Source organism: Leptonychotes weddellii, chromosome 11, assembly GCF_054177405.1.
Source record: "Leptonychotes weddellii isolate Sample4059 chromosome 11, ASM5417740v2, whole genome shotgun sequence".
Taxonomy (NCBI): domain Eukaryota; kingdom Metazoa; phylum Chordata; class Mammalia; order Carnivora; family Phocidae; genus Leptonychotes; species Leptonychotes weddellii.
This window is the reverse complement of record NC_138379.1, coordinates 19494413-19517539: the sequence shown is the minus strand read 5'-3', so window position 1 is coordinate 19517539 and position 23127 is coordinate 19494413.

The following is a 23127-nucleotide window of genomic DNA, read 5'->3' as shown; positions in this document are numbered from 1 at the left end:
CTCAGTCATTAAGCGTCTCCCTTCGGCTCAGGTCATGATCCCAGGGTCCTGGGATCGAGCCCCGCATCGGGCTCCCCGCTCAGTGGGAAGCCTGCTTCTCCCTCTCCTACTCCCCTTGCTTGTGATCCTTCTCTCGCTGTGTCTCTCTCTGTCAAATAAATAAATAAAATCTTTAAAAAAAAAAAGAATATACCGTTCACTTCTTTTTTCTTTTATTAAATATCACATGTATGGGTACACACCCATTGTTTAACTTTCCTTTTAATTTTTCCTCCATATTCTATTATGTATGTATTTTATTATAATTATAATTTATAATATACAATAAATAATTGAAGAAGAATTATAACAGAAATAAAGTATGACTGTTATTTAAAAATCTGAGCTTGAGGGGTGCCTGGGTGGCTCAGTTGGTTAAGCGACTGCCTTCGGCTCAGGTCATGATCCTGGAGTCCTGGGATCGAGTCCCACATCGGGCTCCCTGCTCAGCAGGGAGTCTGCTTCTCCCTCTGACCCTCCCCCCTCTCTTGCTCACTCTATCTCATTCTCTCTCTCAAAATAAATAAATAAAATCTTTAAAAAAAATAAAAATAAAAATCTGAGCTTGAAACTGAATTTAGTAATTTGTGGATGTTAGATTGTATCTCTGGGGGAGTGATTTGAGTGAGGGTTTGGTTGTACAAAGAATAGTCAAATTTATTTAGAAGGGATATTTTTATGTAAATATGAAAAGAGGGACATATTGGTTGGGAAAGTCATTGTGTGGACTCAAATATAAGTTTTCAGGCCATTAGATCTTTCCTACTTCAGTGAAAAGCAGAGGAATCCCTTCAACCACTGCAGCCAGTCCTATGGTTGTGGAGGGATTGGAAGACGGATGCTATCTTTGTGCAGCTAATGGGGTGAACGCATCATTCCAGCAAATCAACTAATACATCCTTCCCCCGGAATTTGAATCATAAGGGAGTGAGGTAAAAGCCAAGGGTCAGTTACAGACTGTGTATAGCACATAGCTGAGAAAAGAGGCATAGTTGAGAGTGTCTGGGGTGCAAAGCGCAGCCAAATAGTGTAGGGAAGTAGAGGACTGGTGGCATTATCTTCATTGGCCACGATCTGTGACCACTTGTTCCTGCCTATGCCCAGTTCCACAGTGTTTATGGCCATTAATACTACACCTGGGGCCAGTCTAATAAATTATCTTTATTCTAAATTATTTAAAAATTAGTTTGAGTAATTGGTAACTATAAAATATAACTTGTACAGAGAACATTATATATTGGAGAGTGAATCCTTTGCAACTATGCCAGTCCTGTCTTTTAGCACATTAGAAACACTGTATTGTACAACTGAAACTAATATTACACTGTATGTTCACTAACTGGAATTTAAATTAAAACTTAAATAGGGGCGCCTGGGAGGCTCAGTCATTAAGCGTCTGCCTTCGGCTCAGGTCCTGATCCCAGGGTCCTGGGATCGAGCCCCGCATCGGGCTCCCTGCTCAGCGGGGAGCCTGTTTCTCCCTCTCCCCCTGCTTGTAATCCTGCTCTCACTGTGTCTCTCTGTCAAATAAATAAAATCTTTAAAAAAAAAAAAACATTTAAATTAAAACTTAAATAACAGAAAAATTAGGTCGGAATTTAACTAAACTCTATAGAAGGAGGAAAAAAAAGAAGAAATTAAGTAGGAGCTGAGATGATAGCTGCAAGTTGCTAAGTGTCAAGAAAGGACCCATGGTGGAGTTTGCATAAGAATGGAGTAAAGGAAGTGGATCTGGGCTCCATGCAAGTGCTGCCTAACACAAGAAAATTTCAGAGGGCTTCCGTGCAATTACCATAACTTGCATTGCCACCATTTGCATTACAGGTTTTGCTCTAGTGTGGGTCCCAAGAAAGAAGTTCATACAACTATTCATCCAAATGGGAGTATTGTTAAGAATGAAAGCTGGCTCTGTTAATAATTACACTGTTGCAATAGCATCAACTAAGACTGTCCCTGGCAAAACAGTATACCAGGTCACCAATTTCGATTCAGTAGTTCATCATCAGTATTTATTGGGTGCTCTTATGTCTAAATAATCGTGGGACTTGCAAAGGTAAATGATAGGTTATACCTATCCTGGGAAAACATAATTTCTAACAGAGAAACCAAGCAAGTGAACAGCAGACTAATGGGAAAGGCAGAAATTGATCGAAATTATAAGAAAATTGAAATTTTAGGGGAAAAAATAAAATTTTAAAATTGATTTTTTATAACAAAAACATATTAATTATTAAAAAATATTCTTTATGGAAGAATATAGAAGGGAGGTAGCACATTTGAATGGTAAGGAGAGGGATTACAGGAGGGGTTAATTGGTAAGATAGAGAGGTGAAGGCATCGTTTGAGCTGGACTTTGAAAAAAGTTGATGAGTATTTTGGTCATTTTCTATATCTATCTCCCACCGCTTTTCACATGTTGCCTTTTTAAATATAGCTACATGAAAATCCATATAGGACATCCATACAAGACACACTTTTATGCAATTTCTCACTTTTTAATCGCACAGCACAGTTCTCTCTCTTGAATGCCTAAATAATTTGTGAATGAGTGAATATTTCTAACAAAGCATCATGTACTCATGAAATCATTCTAAATGCTCCTCCTACAGCTTCTTCTGCACTTCCCTAGTACCTTTTACAAGCCCTTTTCCCATATATGTGTAATGACTAGAGTCGAAAGTTTGACACACACACACACACAAACTTGAAAGTGGCTTCCAAAAAAGATTGTAGAAAAAAGGTGATGATTATTTACATGGATTATTATGAATGAGAATAAGCTATAAAATATTTGTATCAATCAAAATGCAACAATGTATTTGTAGGAATCACATCAACATTTGTTAATCTATATAGAAGAAATATTTTAAAGTTTAAGAATAAATTGGTGCTCTGCTGTGGATCCCCAAAGAAAATTGGATATAGAGCTAATATCATTTATTTATTATTATATATAAATATATATATAATAAATATACATATATTTATATTAGTGACTATGAGCCATCCTATCTTCACAATGTTAAGGGTATATAAGTAAATAAAAAGGAAAAAACACAAAATCTTGTATTTTTCAAAGAGTTTATATCCTATTGTAGGAGACAGATATTAATGAAATTTATCGAATAAATTCGATTGATATGGCAAGGGCTCTGGATAAGGAGAAACAATAGAACGGAGTGAGGAGGACTGAGAGTGTTGTCAGAAAGGGAATTCAAACCATTTAGTCACTTATGGATAAACCTCTGAGAAGTTGACGTGTGAGCAAAGACTTGAAGGAGCCAGGAGGTAGCTGGGAAGAGCAATCTTTAGAAGAGAAAGTAGGCAGTGCAGAGCTCTGTGCCAGGAGCCCCTTTGGGATGTTTGAGAGAGGGAAGGAGGCCAGTAGCTACAGCACAGCAGAAGGAGATGAGGTCAGAGAGTTTTTAAAAGGGAGGGAAACACACACACACACACACACAATGCCTTGTAGACCATTAAAAGGATATTGGCTTTTACCCTAAATAAAATGAAGAGCCACTGAAAGTTACTGAGCAGGGAAACATGACCCAGCCTACAGTCAGTAAGGCTGATTCTGTCTGCTTTATTGGGGACAGACTGCAGGGCTGTAGGGCAGAAGAAGGGAGGCCTGATAGGAGCCATGGCCAGTGGGGGCCACTGTGCTGGCACTCTCTAGTGCATCTGTGTGTCCATGTGGTTTGCACATTTGTAGTCCAGGCCCAGAGCTTTGTGAATGGGTTCTTCAATGTCAGAATGCAGTGCCTATCTCCTTTGTTCTCTCCTTCTCTCTCCACTCCTCACCTCTTCCACCTTTTCTTTTTCGTTTTTTTTCCCCTCTTTGCATCCACTTCTTACCCCCTCAGTGTCCTCTTCTTCCTCCCAGTCCCTTCCCACAGCTTGTTTCTCTTCTTTCTTTCCCTTTCCAGGCATTTAAAAAGAGATCTGGCAAAGAGCAAATTTCAGAGCGTCAATATTCTCTGCTTGCCTTTCTGGCTACTTCTATTTCTTGTTTGTATGGGAATCTCTGAAGTTATCTGCTCCCTGCTCCCTTTACATGAGAGGATTTACATTTTTTAAAAAAACAATAAGACACAGTATATAACTGTTGTTTTGATTATTTCATAGCTCCATAAGGGCAATAAACCATAACATATCGATCTTAATACCTCTCCTAATAATTATGTGCCGACACACTGTAGTTGCTCATTTAAGTAGATGAACAAATGAAACAAATATTTCACCTAATTATGCCCATCTTGTTTCAAACAACAAATTAAGGGTTTGTTCTCTACTTAGGATGATCTTGGTACTCTCAACATCGTGATCATTTCATAGAGATATAAAAGCATAGGGTTACCCTTATTATGTAAAACAAATTGGGAATAATTTAAAGCACATCTACTGTAAAGAGATTTGAAGTTTAGAATTCATATGTCTTGTTCAGAAATAGATTTAGTGAGACCAGGATGTCTCATACCCCTTATTTGGTAATACAAAGTCATATGTAATCCAATTCAGGCAATTTTGCTAGAGTCCTCTGCATAGATGTTTTTTCTTAATCATTGCTTTTCACATTCTTTTGTTTTTAAAGTATATTTCTCTCTTTGTCAGCATTTTATTTGTAGTAATTTATAGTGTCACCAGTAAATATTTCTGTATTTTGTGGAGTCCTTAGTGTCTTCAACAAAGCAAATTATTTCTCTGATCTCCCAGGGTAAGGTTTGTTTCCTTCTCATGTATTCCTATAGAATGCTATCTGTGGCTTTCATGGCCTTGCATCCAATGTGATTCTTCACCTTGGCTTTGAGCTCCAAAGCCAAGATTATATTCATTTTTAACCAAAGGCTAGGACAATACAGAATAACTGTTTTTGATATTTTTATAAAGAAAAATGTATCACTAGCTAATACAAGTAAAATAAAAACAATTCCCTGACTCTTAAAAATACATATGTAGAAGCAGAAATATAAACTAGCTAGAGTTTAAAAACTCAAGTTCATTGTCCGCCCATTAATTTGCTCTGACTCTCTTCTTGAGGAATGGGGCTACCCTCTTTCTTGCATTAGTCAACATAAGAAATTCAGCTGTTGGGGTGCCTGGGTGGCTCAGTTGTTTAAGTGACTGCCTTTGGCTCAGGTCATGATCCTGGAGTCCCGGGATTGAGTCCCATGTCGGGCTCCCTGCTCAGCGGGGAGTCTGCTTCTCCCTCTGACCCTCCCCTCTCTTATGCTCTCTCTCTCTCTCCCTCTCTCTCTCAAATAAATAAATAAATAAAATCTTAAAAAAAAAGAAATTGAGCTATTAACAGGTGAATCATCATTGGACAAAGTCCATCATGGTAATCTCAATCCCCATGGCCATCCGTAACTAGCTGTAGTTAGTAGCCATGAATCCTAGGTCATGCCAATGATATATAACTGGAATTTCCTGGGTGTGGCATTTGGCAAAGCTCTTGCTTCCCTGATAAAAAGAGACGGACTTGTCCGTCATGGTCCTTTGATTTCACCCTCCCTACTTTTTCCTGCTTGGAATCCGAGGTGATACCTAAAAGTAGCCATCATCTTGTGACACAAGGCAATGTGCTAAGTAAGGGCTTATGGAGACTGCATCTCTGATGAAGTCATTAATCAGCTTCATCTGAGCTTCTTGTCCTGCAAGTGAAATAAACTCTTACTGAAGCTCATTATTTAAGATTTTCCCATTATTTGCAGCTAAGTACAACATGAAATGATACAACTCTCTTGCTGGTTAGTTTTTATAGTTTGTAGCTTCTGGTACTCTATTTTCCTTGTCTACAATAATAGGGTGTTTTCACTTTGCAAACAATGCAAAGGATGCATCTTCCAAAGAGTATGATGCTCTTTATTTAAAAAAAAAAAAGGTCCTATCTCCATTCTTTTTACTAAGGTGAGAAGAAAGTTTCAGGACCCATATTTCCAAGTTCAGCCAAAATAGTTGGCTCTTCCTTCTATTTTTAACAAATGTAATACTAGAAAACATTCAGATGATAACCTGTCTCCTACTTGCTGCCAAATGGTCCTTTGGTAAACACAACTATCTTGGACCTTGGAGATGGTGTGCCTCATTTGGAGTTGGGAAGGGCACAGAGAGGTGAAGCTCAGCCCATGGCCGTGTCTCTGGAGGACAAATCACTCAAATGGGCCCAGTATAACTTGCTTAACAAGTGGTTCCTGTAGGGGAACTATATAAGGCAAGGCAGGAATTAAGAGCCCATAGAGTAGGATTTGACTGAAGATATCTACAGTGCAATCCTTTTATGACTTGGACCCTTTCAGTTCCTTATTTTTGGTCCTTCCTCTCTCATCAGGCCCACTGAGGTGACATTTTGCTTTTGTTTCAAGTAGGCCCTAGCTACTCTTGTACCTTAGGTGATAAATTGCTTTGTCCATGTGCTTCGCATTCCTGAAGTACTTCTATCTTAGCTTTTCTCTCTAAATAGAGTCCAGTCTTTTGATGTGTAACTCTTGCAGTTTGGTGAAAGGGAAAAAAAAGAAGAAATGAAAATGATTTCTAATTTTTCTGGTTTCTGATTGATGTTAAATTGTGGGGTTTTTTTTTGTCATCATATTTTACTTTTTGTGTCAAAGAACAGTTTCATCCAGGTAAAAAAAGAAAGCCAGGTCCTAGATGGAGTTTTAACAAAAAATTATTCAGCTCAAAGTTATTTCTCCCTACTAAGGCATCCTGTGCTATCTGGAAGTTTAGAATGATTATAACATGAATGGCAAATTGAGTGGGAACCTTAACCTTCCCATTTTATTAGGGACAGGTTAGTCTGTACTATATAAAGTCAGCATCTCCAACCCTCTCACCTTGGAAATAGGAACTATATCAAGAAATTGATCTTTTTTATATTAGTTAAATTTTAACTAACCATCATGCTTTGATATATAACCATGCTCTGCTATAGTTAAGAAGATGAACACTGAAAACAGGAGGTGGTCTTTGCCTCGTATTTTGGAGCCTAATACAAGTTTTATACCAAATTCCTTTATACTCCCTAAAGATTGTGGTTTTAAAATGGATGTAATAAGTTTTTTGAGGGAATGTCAGTCATCATACACTTTACTGTTTTAAATTTGTGGAGTGTCTCATTTTATGTTCTGGGTTTATAGAATTGAATAATGTATGAGGTGTCAGAGCCCTTGGAGATCAGCTAGTCTAACCCCCTCAGTACCCAGATGAGAATATTGAGACATCAAGACCCACATTACCAATTTTGGTGTCGTGATGCCCTCTATCAAATGGAAAACAATGTCAAGCACCAGCCTTCCTCACCATACCTACTATAAATCACTGATATGGGAGTAAACTTGACAAAAGCCTCTGAATTACTGAATTAGAGAATGATATCTAGTAGACCCCTTGGATTTTTAAAGTCACACAGATTTACATCCTCTATATAAAAACAGCAAAATATATAAAGAAAATATTTTAAAAATATTTCTAATCCCAAATCCCTAAAATCACATGCATACATTCAACACCTGAAAATAACATACAGTACATGGTATATAATTAAAGCAACCTGCATTTGATAGTATTATTAAACATCAATTACTTACATGTAACATTTATTTATGTAGATAATTTTTCAAAAGGAGATATTTCTATTTATTTTGTTAGAGATTCTCTTTCTTAATTACAGGTAGCTTAGTGTATTATCTATCCTAATATATTATCCAACCTGGCTTTTATATGTATTGCCTGAAAACATAGCAGTCAAGTAGTTGAATACATGACCTGAGGTTAAAATGCCTAGTACATGGAAAAGTAAAGTATGTGTGTATGTGTGTGTGTGTGTGTTTTGAGGCTTTAGGTCTTTAAAAAAAAAAAGCTCACAAATTGTGTTTTACAGTATAAGAGCTAAAAAGTCCTATTAGTAACACTTCAGGTTTTATAGTAGCTTGCCAGTGATCATTAAGTGAATAAAGCATCCATCAGTGGTGTGGAAATCAGCCCTGTTCATAAATCATCCTGCTAAATCTGTTACCAGAGGTGAGCTAAATGAACATTTTAGGAACATCTATAAAAATTTAAGACCAGGAAGAGGAATGATTTTCTCAATCTATTTAGTAGTCAGTACTGATAGAAGTCTTACAAGAAAAATTTTGTCAATTTCTTCATTTTGCATAGCATATGATCTAAACAAGTACATTTCTTCTTGCAAATGCCCTGACTTTAATACAGAGTAAATTTTCTTTCCTTAAACTTTAGACTACTTTTATGAGTGAGAAAAGTGTTCAGTTGGGGAGTAAATGGCACACGCCTGTCTCTGTGCTTGGGTTACTTTTCCTTATTCATGGCTTCTACTCTACTCCTACCCCCATGCCGAGCACCCCAGTGCCCTCATACACTTTGATTTGTATGGAAGGCCTTAATCAGGTCCCCAGAAATTTCTGTTTTCTTCTAACCCACAACATACTTTGTAGGATTTTGAAATTAAGCTCCTCATGATTGTCTAGTCTGGATGGTACACATGTCTAACTTCACAGACTATGAGAGAAAGCCCCTCTGACAGTGAGCTGGGTAGGCTTACACTTCCTACTGAGAAGTTACAGGTCTCCATTTTGTTTTGCTGGACTTTCCCATTACAAAACATCTGGGTTTCCTTCTTGACTCTATTTTAAAGGCATTCTGAATAGAAACTGGACTAGTCCCAACCATTCTTAGATCATTTGCTTAAACTTTCAGAAGTGATATAATTTATTTTCACCAAGTAATCAAAACTTTTTTTTTTATTTTTTACATTTCTCTTCTCCTATTGCCCATATTCTGTACCTTTTCCTCCCCCAACAAAATCCCTCATGATCTTCACCTTTTCTGTCCACCAGACTTCAGAAGGAAGGATGGGATATCTTGTCACCAATTCTTAGAGAGTAGAAATCACTGGGTCAGCAAGGTCCTTTCCAATTAACACTCCAAATTACATTTGTGAGGTGTGAGCTTCAGTGCTATGTTCTCTGCTGTCAGACCTAGTAAAAATATTCCATCAAAAATAGCCTCAGAGATTCACATGACCTTGGTATCATTGAAGATGTAAATGCTTTTTAAAGCGTTTAGAAAGAAACGACAAAATGCTTCTCTGACTAGAGCTGAAACCAGTAAATCATGATTTTATTTTATTTCACTCCCCTGTTGTGATTTTTTTAATTTAAATCTTGGGGTAGGAGGGAGGAAATAGCCCATTCCCAGTACAAGCAAGAAATGGCAACTGTGAAAGACAGACAGAAATATTCAAGCATGAGTCACCTCCATTTTATGAGAGTAGTTTGGAATCCCAATTTAAAAGTGAAATGTTTTCCTCACAAATAGGCAAAATGTTTTATGGAGTAATGAAGGGAGTAGAGTATCTTGTAGCTGTTGGATTGAATTACATTACTCAGTTGCTTTATTGCTTTGAGGAAGTATTAGCTAGATTTCTTCTGCATGTCCTTGAAAAGCAAGGAATTTTTTCTTACTATTGGAGAAAAAAATTAGAGAAGGTTGTGTGTCCAAACATAGAAGAATAAAAAAAAAACAATATGCATGCATTTATTTAAATCTTACATATCTGCATATATTTGTAACAGGTCAACAGCTCATCAGTTGACCTGCATGTGATTTTCTATGTGTTTCACTCTCGTGCCCCTCTGTGCCTTTACAAATGCTGTTTTCTTTCTGACATTGCCTCTTTTCCTTTTATACCTGTGTGTTCTTTCTCTTTCTTAGAGACTGCACTCAAGTATTTTAACATTTGTGAAAGCCTTCCTTGGCTCCCTTCAATAAATATCCTGCACATCCATTTCCTGGACTGCCATAGATTGTTAGATAAATCTCTATCAAAGATTGTTTACTGCCTACTCTAATACTGTTTAATGTAGTCATCTCTCCACATTGACATCATGCTCCGCAAGGCCAGACTATATTTTATTTTTCTTTACGTGTTCATATATCTAGCACATAGTACACATTTAATAAATACTTTATTGGATGTCTAATTAGAGACATAAAATTCAGTTGTATTATGTGATCTTTTATATGCAAGTATGTGTGTGTATACATATATACATATAAAAGGCAGTAGAAAGAAGATGCTAAGATAGAGATACGAAAATACAAAAGGTATATAGAGATATGGAAGGACAAAAACAATATATATGAATAATTTTAGGTACGTTATTGTTGCTTAACTGTAGCTTGTTAAAATCTATCACAACTCAGAGCAGAATGCTGTATTCAGAAACATTGCAGCATCAGGTTCATATTCTGTTTCTTAGAAACTTAAATTTCTTGACATCAAATCAAGGAACTAAATACTTGGTTTTCCCACTCAAACATACATTTTTTTTCAAGTGCTGGTGCTACAATTTGTTATACTATCTCTTCATTAACTTATCTGAGATAAAAACACATGCATCTAAGAATCTCCTTAGTAATCACATCAGTAGATAGTATGACAAAGAAGAAGCCTACTCAGTTACAACTGATTCACAGTTTTCCCCCTTAAATTCCGCCTACTCTGTAGCTCACTGTTAATTTTATATTTGATTGTATGCTCTGCTCTCTCAAGATGCCTTTATCCTGTTTCCTCTGATGTTAATAGTTATCAGGGCTCTTCGTCTATCCCATAAGGTGCACACCTTATATAGAATCCATACTACAAAGTTAATATGCAATATGTCATATGTCATTCTGAACCAGGGAAAATACCATTGTCCCTTGTTCCTATATAGAACCTAGAGCATTTATATTAGTTGAATAATTGGTGTTTTTTTTTCTACCTTTGTTCAAATGATTGTGAAGCAGAATATTTTAATGGAGATAGATATTTATCAATTCTAATGGTTGTTCTCATTGTGTCTTGATTGTAAGACTAATTCTTTAGGATAGTTGTTTTCAGCTATTCTCTCCTATGATCTTTTTTCTGCTCAGAGAATGTAGATTGAGCACCTCATCTGGGCAGCATGTGAGGATCTAAAGAATCGATATAAGAGTCCAGTCCCTACACACACAAGAGATTGCTCTCTTGTGGGTCACAGGCTCACAGGCAAGCAATTATGCATAAAAAGTATGATATCACCTAGGAGAGAATATCAGTCAAGACTTCCTAGAGGAACTGATTATTTCATCATCATGGTGTTTTTACTTACAGAGCATTTTGTGTCTATTAGATGATGTTCTTTCTAGTAGTGTTACCATTAATATTGTGAAGTACAAAAGCTAGTGGAAGAATGAGGAAAAGCTGAAAACTGTACCATTAAAATCAGATGCTCTTTCATGTATTTAGTATCTGACTTTATTATTTAAATGACTTCCAGGTAAATTCTAAGAGTTTTAGATAAATTGTTGAAAATTTGGAAAACTACTTTTAGAACACTGATAAAACTATTGTATCGATAGCTATAAGTACAGTTATAGCCATCTAATATATCTATATGTACATGTATATGCCCTTACACACAGATGCATATTTATGCAAAGTGTTATTGATTACTATATAGAAAATGAAATCAACATGTGCTTAGGTAGATATATTGGCACTGGTACGCATTTTTTTTTTTTTAAGACCAAAGGGTAAAAGAGAAAACAAAGAATAGTATGAGCACATGTGCATATGCACACACATATACATCCATGTACACACATACAAGTCAATACCTAGGAACTTTTTATTTCTAGCCCTGGCCATGTATGAGTTTTGTTACTGATTTATAGAAATCATATTCCAATGCTGAAATGATCTGAACTTCCTTGGCCTAGATTAGTTACTGTCTGATAATAATTTAATCATACCATGGGTTATCTGTGCAGTTTAATTTTGCCTCATATTGTTGATTAAAATCAATGTTAAAGAGATCTAAGGCCAAGGAAAATCTCTTACAAGGATGTTCTTTCTCAATATTTGAAAGAAGTGGATAGCAAGCTAAAGCAGTATAGAAAGATCTCTAAAATATACAAGTCATATGGTCTTGGAAAGAGTCAAATTTTCAGGATATATTGAGTGTGTTCTACAAGATACCTTGTGCTCTCTTCAAAAATTGTGTTAATGACCAGCACTCTGTAAGATATCCTAGTGTAACCGATACCTTGCTGAGTGTAGAATATTTTTTTAAAGATTTTATTTATTTATTTGAAAGGGAGCATGAGAGAGAGAGAGAGAGAGCACAAGCAGGGAGGAGGGGTAGAGGGAGAAGCAGACTCCCCACTGAGCAGGGAGCCCGATGTGGGACTTGATCCCAGAACCCTGGGATCATGACCTGAGCTGAAGGCAGATGCTTAACTGACTGAGTCACCCAGGCGCCCCTGAATGTAGAATATTTTAATTGTAATGTTCTAATCTATGGATGTTGGTTAGAACATGCTTAATGGTGTTTTAAAAGAAATGGTTTAATGCAGCTCACATATATTTCTTTTTCCATTTTGGTCTCCAATCAGGAAAACAGTCTTCTCTCAAATTGTTTCAGCCCCTTAGCATTGTAATGCTCACTAAGAGAACAGAGGGTGGCCTAGTTGAAGAATGGAATTCATTGAAGAGTTCACATTTAGAAGCAGATTTATGTCATAAAGCAGCCATTATGAGTGTAATAGTCAGTGATCAGAGGCTCCAGTTTGAGTCAGTGTAAAGATAAAGTCCAAAACACAGCAAGAAGGGCCTGAAATAATATGCTGATATCTCAGTCAGGCCACACAGGGCAAAAATAGCATGAGAAACAAATCAGTATCTACAATGGATCAGAGTTATCACCAGGTACTTGAAATATACACTAGGGAGAAATAACATTGATAAGAAGTTCTCTATAGGTCATTATCAATAGCTGTGGACAGTCAAATATATAATAAATTAATTTTTTAATCAAATTCATGGATGCTTAACCAGACTTTATACTTACTGTGTCATATAAAAATGTTTGGCGTGGATGGTCCCCATTTTTTTATTAGAATTAGGATTCTGGTGCTCATACAAACAGGTAAGGGGAACCACTTCACAATTCTGGCTCAGTACACCACATTATAGCATTAGTTGCAATTAAAACAATGAGCAAGATTCATGTTAAATATTGGAATCTTTTGCCACAATCCCTTGTGGCCAAGAATCTATTGTATAGGAAAAAAAAAAAAACTGACTTAAGGCTTTAATATGACTACAGAATGAAAAGCTAACTAGTCTCTACAAATATCCAAACCAGAACACTTGATTTAATTGCTGTGTAAACGAAGACATCTAGGATAATTAGCAAAACATACTTTAAAATGCAAGATTAATGGTAAAAAAAAATCACATTTCTTTGGCTTATGACTTACTTAAATTTTGGCTGATAATTGATATGCAATAATGGGAATACAAAAAAATAGAGGACTAGCATTCAGAGTTTAGGTATCTTCCCTATATATGGACAATTCTCTCACTAATGTTTTTGTTCTTTTCTTTTTTTTCTCATACTAATGTTCTTAATTTTTATAGTCCATGTGATGTTAGAAAAAAACTGAAAGATTTTTAAATGAGGTAAAAGATTATCAGGTATCCTATCTAATATTCCAGATTATCTATACCTTTCATTATATTTGAGCTACTTTAAATATCTGTAAGTTGTAGAAAATTGATAGTAATGCCAATGATTAGTTTTAATAGAAGTGCAAATGAATGTGTCCAATTGTGGTATGATTGGTCAGTTTTGAATTCATAACCAATTCATTTCTTGTGAAACCACTCCTGATTTCCTATGTGTGTGTGTTTACTCTGAATTATCTTTCAAACTAGTTTTAACAGTTTAGTTTTAACTTGAACTGGTGTCTTACTGGCTAAAGAGTTAAATAAAATCTTTGAAATATATTCAATTTGTGTTTTGATAAGAGTCATTATTTACCTTTTAAAAATATATATGACCACAGTTAATATTCAAGATCTGTTATGAAATATATACATTTCTTCAACCTTCAACAGATTGTGAACAGCTACTATGTGCCACAAACTTTTAAAATTTTTTGCTTTCATGGTGCTTATTTTCTAATGAGAGAGACAGACAATAAAATGTGAATATATAATATATTTTCATTTAGTAATAAGTTCAGTGAGGGAAAGTAAAGGAGGGGATAGGAAGATAGCAAGTGTCAGTAAATATTATGAAAGACTTTGAAGTGGAAAAAAAAAAAAAGACCACGAAGCGTGCTATCTGGTGTATTCTTCCAAGTAATCTCTTCCTTTCATTGCCTTTTGGCTAATTTACAACTCTAAAAGATAGAAAACTGATAATGATAAAAATTGCATTCATAAAAATGCAAATAAATTGTATGTGGCAGAATGCTATTGATCACTGCCCTGTGGATACACTGGTTTGGCATCTATTTATAAACTTATTTCAGAATTCCTTATTGCATATATATGTATGATTATTTAAATTTTCCTTTGAACTACTTATAACATTTTGCTGGTTCCTCCCCTAATTAATGAATTAAATGTAATTTTGACATGTTATTATATTTTATATTTTTAGGAAAGTTTTGATTTTACCTTTTTTTTTAAGGGTAATGGAGAGAGGGAGCCATGGTTTGAGGATATAGCTGAGCAAAATTTGCAAGAAATGGGTATGGACTATGTGAATATCTAGGGAAAGAACATTTAAGGAAGAAGGGAAAAATGGAGAGACTCTAAAGTGGAAAAAATTAGGTATGTTTAAGGAGGCATCAACAAAGAGTCAGTTGGAAGAGATGTAAGCCATAAAAAACAGAGGTAGGAGGTGGCTTGAGAGAGCTGAGCAGCAGGGAGGCCAAGTCAGTCATTGGATGCCCACATAAAGAATTGACATTTTCTGCCTGTGATAGGATGGACCAAGAAAGGATTAGATTTTACTTGCCTTTGAAAAAGATCACTGAGGATGCTGTGCTGAAAATAGATTTCAGATAAGAATAATGGAAGAAAAAAGCCCCCTAGGGAGACTGTGTTTGTATTTTGCAAGAATCCTGGTTGTGTCTTAGAGTAGGGTGGTAACAAATGGAAAGAGGTGTTCTGATTTATGGTACCTTTTGAAAGAAGAGCCAACAGTGTTAAAAAATTGGATGTGGTATGAGAGGGGAAGAACAAAACGTGACAGTGTTTCCTAAATATCTACACTGAGTCACTAGGTGAATGATGGTGATCTTTATTGATTAATAGAAGACCTATGAGGGAAAAAAAAAAAAAAAGTTGGAGGGTGGCTTCAAGAGCTGTTCTGGCTCTGTTCAGCTTGGGATATGTGTTAGATTTCCAAGGATAGATGATGGGTAAGTAAATAGACACCCAGGTCTGGAGCCCTGGGCAATGACATCCAGGTTAGAGAGGGAAAAAATGTGGTAATCGATAGCATATACAAGAAGCGTGACACCATGGGAATGAAAGAGCTGACTCAGGGAGTGAATATAGACAGCGAAGAGAAAAGGGCAAAAGATCCTGAGAAGGAGCTGACAGTATAGAAGGAGGACAGACAGGAGCGTGTCGTGTCCAGGCTGCTGAGTGAAGCAGGTGCTGCGAGAAGGGGGAGGAAATTAATTGTGTCATCACTGCTGAGAGGTCCAAACACATTGGCAAGATGAAAATTCTTGGCTGCAATAGCAAGAGCTCTCTCCCCTGCTTCTCAGTAGTGTTATTGGGATGAAAGTATAATGTGACTGACTATTGAAAGCAATTGGGTAGGTCAATAGACAACACTTTCAGTGAGTTCTGCTACAAAGGGAACCAGATAAAGGGAGGAGCTGGGTGGGGCGGGAGGTGAGAATTAAGAGTGTTCTTCTCCCTTAGATGAGAAATATTGCAGCATGTTTATATGATGACAAGAATAGTCACCGTGGACACATTGATGATACAGAAGGAATGGGGAGATAACTGAATGATAAACTGGAGAGATGGGGGTGGTGGTGATTTGAGTGGGTGTTTAAAACTGAGATTGTATGAAGAACAGTGCTGTCTCATGTGGGAGCAGGTGGCTGATGAAAGGTGGAGGTAAATATCGTTAAAAGTGGTCAACTGAAGGAACTGAATAACCAAGGTGTTGGATGGATGATAGAGTTGAAATTACTTGCCTTTAAAATCACAACCAAAATAGTGCTGGAGAGAGAAATAATTGAACTGGGGGTGCCTGGGTGGCTCAGTTGGTTAAGCATCTGCCTTCTGCTCAGGTCATGATCTCAGGGTCTGGGGATCAAGCCCCATGTCCAGCTCACTGCTCAGTGGGGAGCCTGCTTTTCCCTCTCCCTCTGTGCTCTCATGCTCTCTCTCTCTTTCTCAAATAAATAAAATCTTTTTTTAAAAAAGTAAACTTGATGCTATAATTTTCAAGAAAGGAGGGGGGATGATTTGCTGATTACTAGATAACCACAAAAGCGTTCAGCATCTCAGTGGTATAGTGTGCAGTTATGTCTTTTAGGAAGGAAATGGCATTTTGAAGAATAGGGAAGACACCTACTTCACCCCAGGCTCCTTGGTAAGAGAAATGTTGGAATAATCCCCACTGGAGGTATTTGCAGCTAGGTTTCAGATGGAACAAAAGGGAGCATGCCGAGTTTGGGGATAGCTTACGGTTCACGGACGATGGCTCACATACATTCCAGAGGGCATAGCAGAAGGGTTTGAAAAATGCAGAGGGTGGAGTCCCACATGTATTTAGTTTAGTGGCTGGTGACATAGGAATAAAGACCTGTTTGCTGAGGGACAGTTACTTGTAGAGTGAACATATGCCTGCTTCCATTTGTCCTTGTTGGTCCAGTTTAATTCTTAATAGTGTTTCCTCCACTTTCCAAAGTGGCCTTATTTGGAAGACAAAGTATAAGATCACTCTACTTACAAATGAGTGAGGTAAACAGGAATAAAGACCTAATGGGATTTGTGCTGATATATAGGAAATAAGTGGTAATCAGTTCTAATTAATAGATTTCTTTTTATAATTGGTCCTGTAAGCAGTTGGTTTGCAGTGATTGAGCAAGCAGTGCCAACACCAGGGAAGAGGTGGTCCCAGCAAAAGCACATGGAGTACTGGGGTGTCTCATGTGCTGTAATAGATAATATGGGCAGATTTGGTGGGAGCATATAAGGTAGTATTACTAGGGTTTAGTGAAAAGTGGACAAGAGACCAAGAACTATTTTTTAAAACCGAATTATTTGAATTTATATCCCTTTTTAGATATCCTTTTTGTTTCAAGGAGAAAGACAATGATCTTATTTTCATATCTTTAAAGAAATTGCCAAACTATTATTGTGAATGTCGTTTCCTTATCATTTTGCTTTTCTTCAGGAAAATGAGGTATGCTGTAAACATGGCATATGTCTAGGTGAATTCAATATATTAATTAGATTTTTTTCAGAGGCACATTTAAAAGTAAAGAAACTAGGGGTGCCTGGGTGGCTCAGTTGGTTAAAGTGTCTGCCTTTGGCTCAGGCCCTGATCCCAGGATCCCAGGGTCCTGGAATCGAGCCCCGTGTTGGGCTCCCTGCTCGCCGGGAGCCTGCTTCTGCCTCTCCTCCCTGATCTTGCTCTCTCTTGCTATCTCTCTCTCTTAAATAAATAAATAAAATCTTTAAAAGAAAAAAGTAAAGAAACTTATAGTCATTAATTCTTATAGAATAGACACTACTGTGGAATTTTAGGTAAACTAAAAGCTAAATACTATAGAATAGTAATATTTTGTTACTCCACACATCAAACAGAATTATAGTATTATAAGCCAGTAAGTTTTGAAGCTCTAGTCCTAAATTAAAAGCTATTCCTTAACAGGAATAAGTGAGGATAACAGAGAGGTTTCCTTTAATTATAAGAATATTTGCTTCTAAAAATCATAGCATACTCACTTATCAGGGGGTTGAGTTCTTGGGGCTATAATCAAGTACATTCAAGAGCTAAGACAATTTAGTATGCTATGTGTCAATCAAATCAGGAGAAAACACAGAAATTTAAAATATGCCAATGCTAGAGGTGACATAATGTAGTTGTCAAGAAAAATTAGAGTCCTGATGTGTTTCAGTCCCTTTAGCATGCAACCACATGTGTCTGAATTCAAAGGATATGACAAATTACTGAGGGTGGTAAGATTAAGCAAAATGGAAAAATAATTAATGATATATGAAATGTCAGGAAAGTCACCTTGCTAAAGTAGCAGCAAGTTGGGGGTTAGCTTCAAAAGTATAAGAGAGGAAACTTACCTCCACAGGGCATTCCAGTGCTTCCTTGGGTGGCAATGACTTATTGATAGGGTATTCTTAATAGTACATGGCGTGAAAATAATTCTTAGAATGTAACTAATATAACTACATTTTTTTTGGTCCCTTAACTCTATTTTGAGCTTTCTAATGTGCAGCCATGAATAGAAAACAAAAAATCTGATGGTTAAGATTGCGATTTCTTGTTAGGTAGTAAATTTCTATAGCCTGGCAAATTTATTTATGGGAATATATATTTTATAAACTGGCATATTCCTTTAAAAATTATAATTAAATTTACAACAATTAGAAATAAAAGTGAATAGACTCGATTCAACAATTACAAATGACCAACTAACTACAACTCATTTTGGATTGTAACAAACCCAAAATAAATATTACCCAATAATTCTATTGAAAATGTATTGGATAGTAAACCATGGGGCACAGTTAGAGGAAGAAGTGATGAAGGGAACAGGGGAACAATGGAGAAATTGAGAACTAATAAGATTCATCATATGCTCTATATTCTCCAATTTTTTCTCCTCTAACACTCAATTAACTGGTATTTTAGGAAGTTTTCTCACACTCTTAAGAAAAACACCACCATATTTATGTGTCTAGGCATCCTTTCACACTCAGTTAAAGATGCAAATGAATTGTATTCTAAATTAGAAGAAAGTCCTACAGCACTTCATCTTGGCATATGTTGATACATTAAACAAACCACATATTATTTTATAAATATCATCTTCCTCAATAGTATAACTCTACGAACTTTTTCTATGTTTCCTTTACTTTTTATTCACTATTTAATTAATGCACCAAATATTTCTTGAGCACTAAGTACATGGCATTCTTCTAGGCTGATAGAATACTAATAAAACAAAGATTTCTGCCCTCTGTATCCTGGATCCTTGAGTTACTCTACAGAGAAGGCTCCCATGGGAGGGCAGCCTGATCTGCCTCAGACATGACCAAGAAATAAACTTTATTGTGATATTTTGGGATAGTTTACTATAACAATGTAGTATATCTTACTCTGGTTAATATAGGGATGAAAAAGAATTTGTAATTCTACAATTTTATAACCACTTAAATTTTCATTTAAGTGTTAGAAGGTAATAAAGATGCCCTAAGGCATACTAGATGTTTGAACGTTTGGCAAACAGAAATCTGTTTTGAAAATACTCTTGAATGAAGTTTTACTTTTTTTATTTATTTATTTTTAAAGATTTTATTTATTTGTCCGAAGGAGAGAGCACAAGCAGGGGGAGTGGCAGGCAGAGGGAGAAGCAGGCTCCCCACTGAGCAATAAGCCCGATGCAGGACTCTATCCCAGGACCCTGTGATCATGACCATAGCTGAAGGCAGACACTTAACCGACTGAGCCACCCAGATGTTCCTTCTCCTTTATTTTTTATCTGATTAATTCAGATAAAAACTGGGACATGGTCATCAAGGACTGTTTATTAAAACCAGAACAATCAGTCTTTACATTTTTCAAATTGGAAAATGGGGGAAAATTTATCTGTTGCATGTGATTCTTGGATGGGAAAAAAAAAATCACTGAATATATAGGCTATCTGAGAATTAACAAAAATAATTTAATGCTAAATAAGGGGAGCTGAAAATATGATAATGGAGTAAGAATATGTTAAGAATATGTTTTTACCACTGGAATCTCCGTTCCCAGGTATTTTCAGGGTCTTACTGTAACCATGCCCTTCCAGTGGCTTTGTGGTTCAGCATTTCCTTCCTCATTGACCCAATAAATGAACTTTATTTTATATTTTGTGAGTGTTCTTCCTACTTAACTATCTATCTCCTCCTCCTTTTCCTCTTCTTCATTATTGACATTTAAGGTATTTGAAGTATCTATTGTAGAGATCCATTTTAGTTTATTAATCTTCACTATTTTTCAAGGGTGGGAGTTTATTTCATTGATAATATAAATAATATAGATAATACAATGCTTTCTCCTCTCATTTCTTTTTGTTTATTTTGTTCTATTGCTTTTTTCCCAACTCCTTTATTCCAGTGCATAAGTTATTTTAAAAAATAAATTAGAAAAACCTATTATTTCTGACCATAAGCCATTTATGTCTAACTCATTTAGCTGTGTCCTATAATATATTGACATGATCATTTAATATATGTATCATTCTATGTATTTCTTAATTTCTTTTATAATTTCCTGTATAATTAAGTTAAATCATAATAGGTGGTTTATAACACAGGTTTTTAGGTCTCTTTTGACTTACTATTTGCATTTTTTTTTCTATTCATCCACTTGTTTTATTTTATCAGAGACTAATGTAAGATCTTCTTTTAACATGTTCCATGAATATGCAAAGGGGTGCATATTATCAAGTATAGAATTCTAAATAAAAATAAAATCTTAATGCTATATTGCTATTCAGATCTTTACCCATCTCCAATTACTTTTCTTTTTCTTCTCTATCCACTAGTTTCTGAGAATGTTGTGTTAAAAATTTCAAACTATTTCAAAGTTCTGGGGCGCCTGGGTGGCTCAGTCAGTTAAGCGTCTGCCTTCGGCTTAGGTCATGATCTCAGGATCCTGGGATCGAGCTCTGCATTGGACTCCCTGCTCAGCAAAGAGTCTGCTTCTCCCTCTCCCTCTGCCCCTCAGCCCTGCACTCGTACTCTCTCTCGCTCCACTTTTTCTCTCTCTCAAATGAATAAATAAAATCTTTAAAAAAAACACAAAACTATTTCAAAGTTCTTAGTTTACCTATATTTCCCTGGAGCTTTGTCTATTGACGCTTCATATATATATAATATTTTTTTATTTGCATTTCTTTTTATGATTTTTTTTGTTGTTGTTCAGTTCTTTTATTGGTTTCTGTTTCATTCTTTCCTAATTTTTTTCTTTTATCTGAATGAAACAATATTACATGATACAATTAGAAACCCAACTTTGTTTCATGTTTTCCTTCTTTATCCTATTTTCTAAAATTTCAGTTTTTTTCAAATTTGTTTATCTTTTGATAACACTGTTGAAATTTTTAAAATTAATTTGAAAGACTTGTTTTATGCTTCATGAATTTTTTCTATGTTTACATCAGTACTAGTTTATCAAAACTCACTTTGAACATTGGTTTCTGTTTCTTTGTTTTTTTGTTGGTGTTTCCTTTGTTTTTGCCTATTAAGTTTTCTTCTGTCTTAAGATCTATATTATTTTTCTCTCAGTTACTCTCTTAATACGTATAGTCATTTTACCCACTGATTTGTTTAATCCAAACTTATATTGTGCAATAATATAGTTACCAGAATATTCTCTCATTTCACTTATAAGTATCATTCTGAAATAGTGTTAAAATTTTATTTTCTGAGTTTTTATGGACATACTTCCTTGTTTTGGAATAAGCAGTTTTTGGACAACAAAAAACACTTTCATAAATTATTTGATTGACCTTTAATCCTATATCGTTTTTCACATCTGAATTTAATTATCTATTTTTAAAACTTCATGCAAGGGATGCCCCCTGCTGTGCACTTGTGCTCTCTCTGTCTGATAAACAAACAAACTTAAAAAAAAATAAAAGAGAACTTCTGAGAAGAGAATGGGTGGATGCTGGTAAGATAATCCTCAGATGTCTGCTCTACAGCTTTTCCTTTTCTTCTATAGAAATTGAATTGGGTGAATAAAAGCATTTTGAAATAGCTCTATCTACAAACCTCTTATTCTCATTCTAACTCATTCCTTCTTTCAAACTGAATACCTATGAAAAGTATATTTTCCAAAATATTTTAAATAGTGGTCTTATTTTTTCTATTTTTCATTGCTCTACAATCATTGAACCGATGTTGCCCTCTAACCTGGGGGTTAGCAATCATAAGAATTTCCTCATCAGGATGTTTACTTATGCTCGGTCACCCTTAGAAAATTTGTCCTGCTTCCCTTATGACTCTGGAATTACGTAGTCAACACTTTCAAAGATGAAACAGTGCTTTCTATCAAATTCTTTTCAATCTACATAGCTCTAGAAGCTCCATGGTCTGAAGTCCAAAAAAGGTATGACACTCAGAAGCTTCAGTCTCTTTGGTATGGCCTGTGACCTCATCAGCCTTACAAATGAAGCAAAATGAATGAAGTGACAACAAAATTTAAACATAAGATCAATTCAAATCCAAACTCAGATTTACACAATAATTTATTGGATTGGTGTATCTTTGAAACTGAATGCTCACTTTATATATCATTTTTCAACATGATAATTCTAAAGAGAACTGTAACATACTTATCAAATGAGAGAGCAATCATGAAAAAATTACAAAAAGTCCACTAGTAATTTTTCAAAAATTATGTCTTCCTCTAAGCAAATTTGCTTTATATTATTGATTATGCAAAACTAAATTTTAAAACACAAAAATTTTGAGGGGGTGGAGCAAGATGGCAGAGGAGTAGGAGACCTGGATTTTGTCTGGTCCTAGGAATCAGCTGGATAGGGATCAAACCATTCTGAACACCTACAAACTCAACAGGAGATCAAAGAAAAGAATAGCAGCAATTCTCTGAACAGAAAAGCGACCACTTTCTGGAGGGTAGGACGTGCGGAGAAGTTAATCCGAGGCGATATTCGGGAGGATAGATGGCGGGGGAGGGGGCCTCCAATGGCCGCTTCTGGCAAGTGATAGAGCCCCGGAGCACAAAATCGGAACTTTTAGAAATCTGCTCCACTGAGGGACGTCGCTCCAGTGGCTGAGTGGGGGGGGTGGAACCCTCGCGGGACAGTGTGCTCTCTCTATTCTTCTGATGTTCCAAAAATTAGAAATGGAAGGAAAACTTCCAAACTCGTTTTATGAGGCCACCATTACCTTGATCCCAAAACCAGACAAAGACCCCATCAAAAAGGAGAACTACAGGAGCGCCTGGGTGGCTCAGTCGTTAAGCGTCT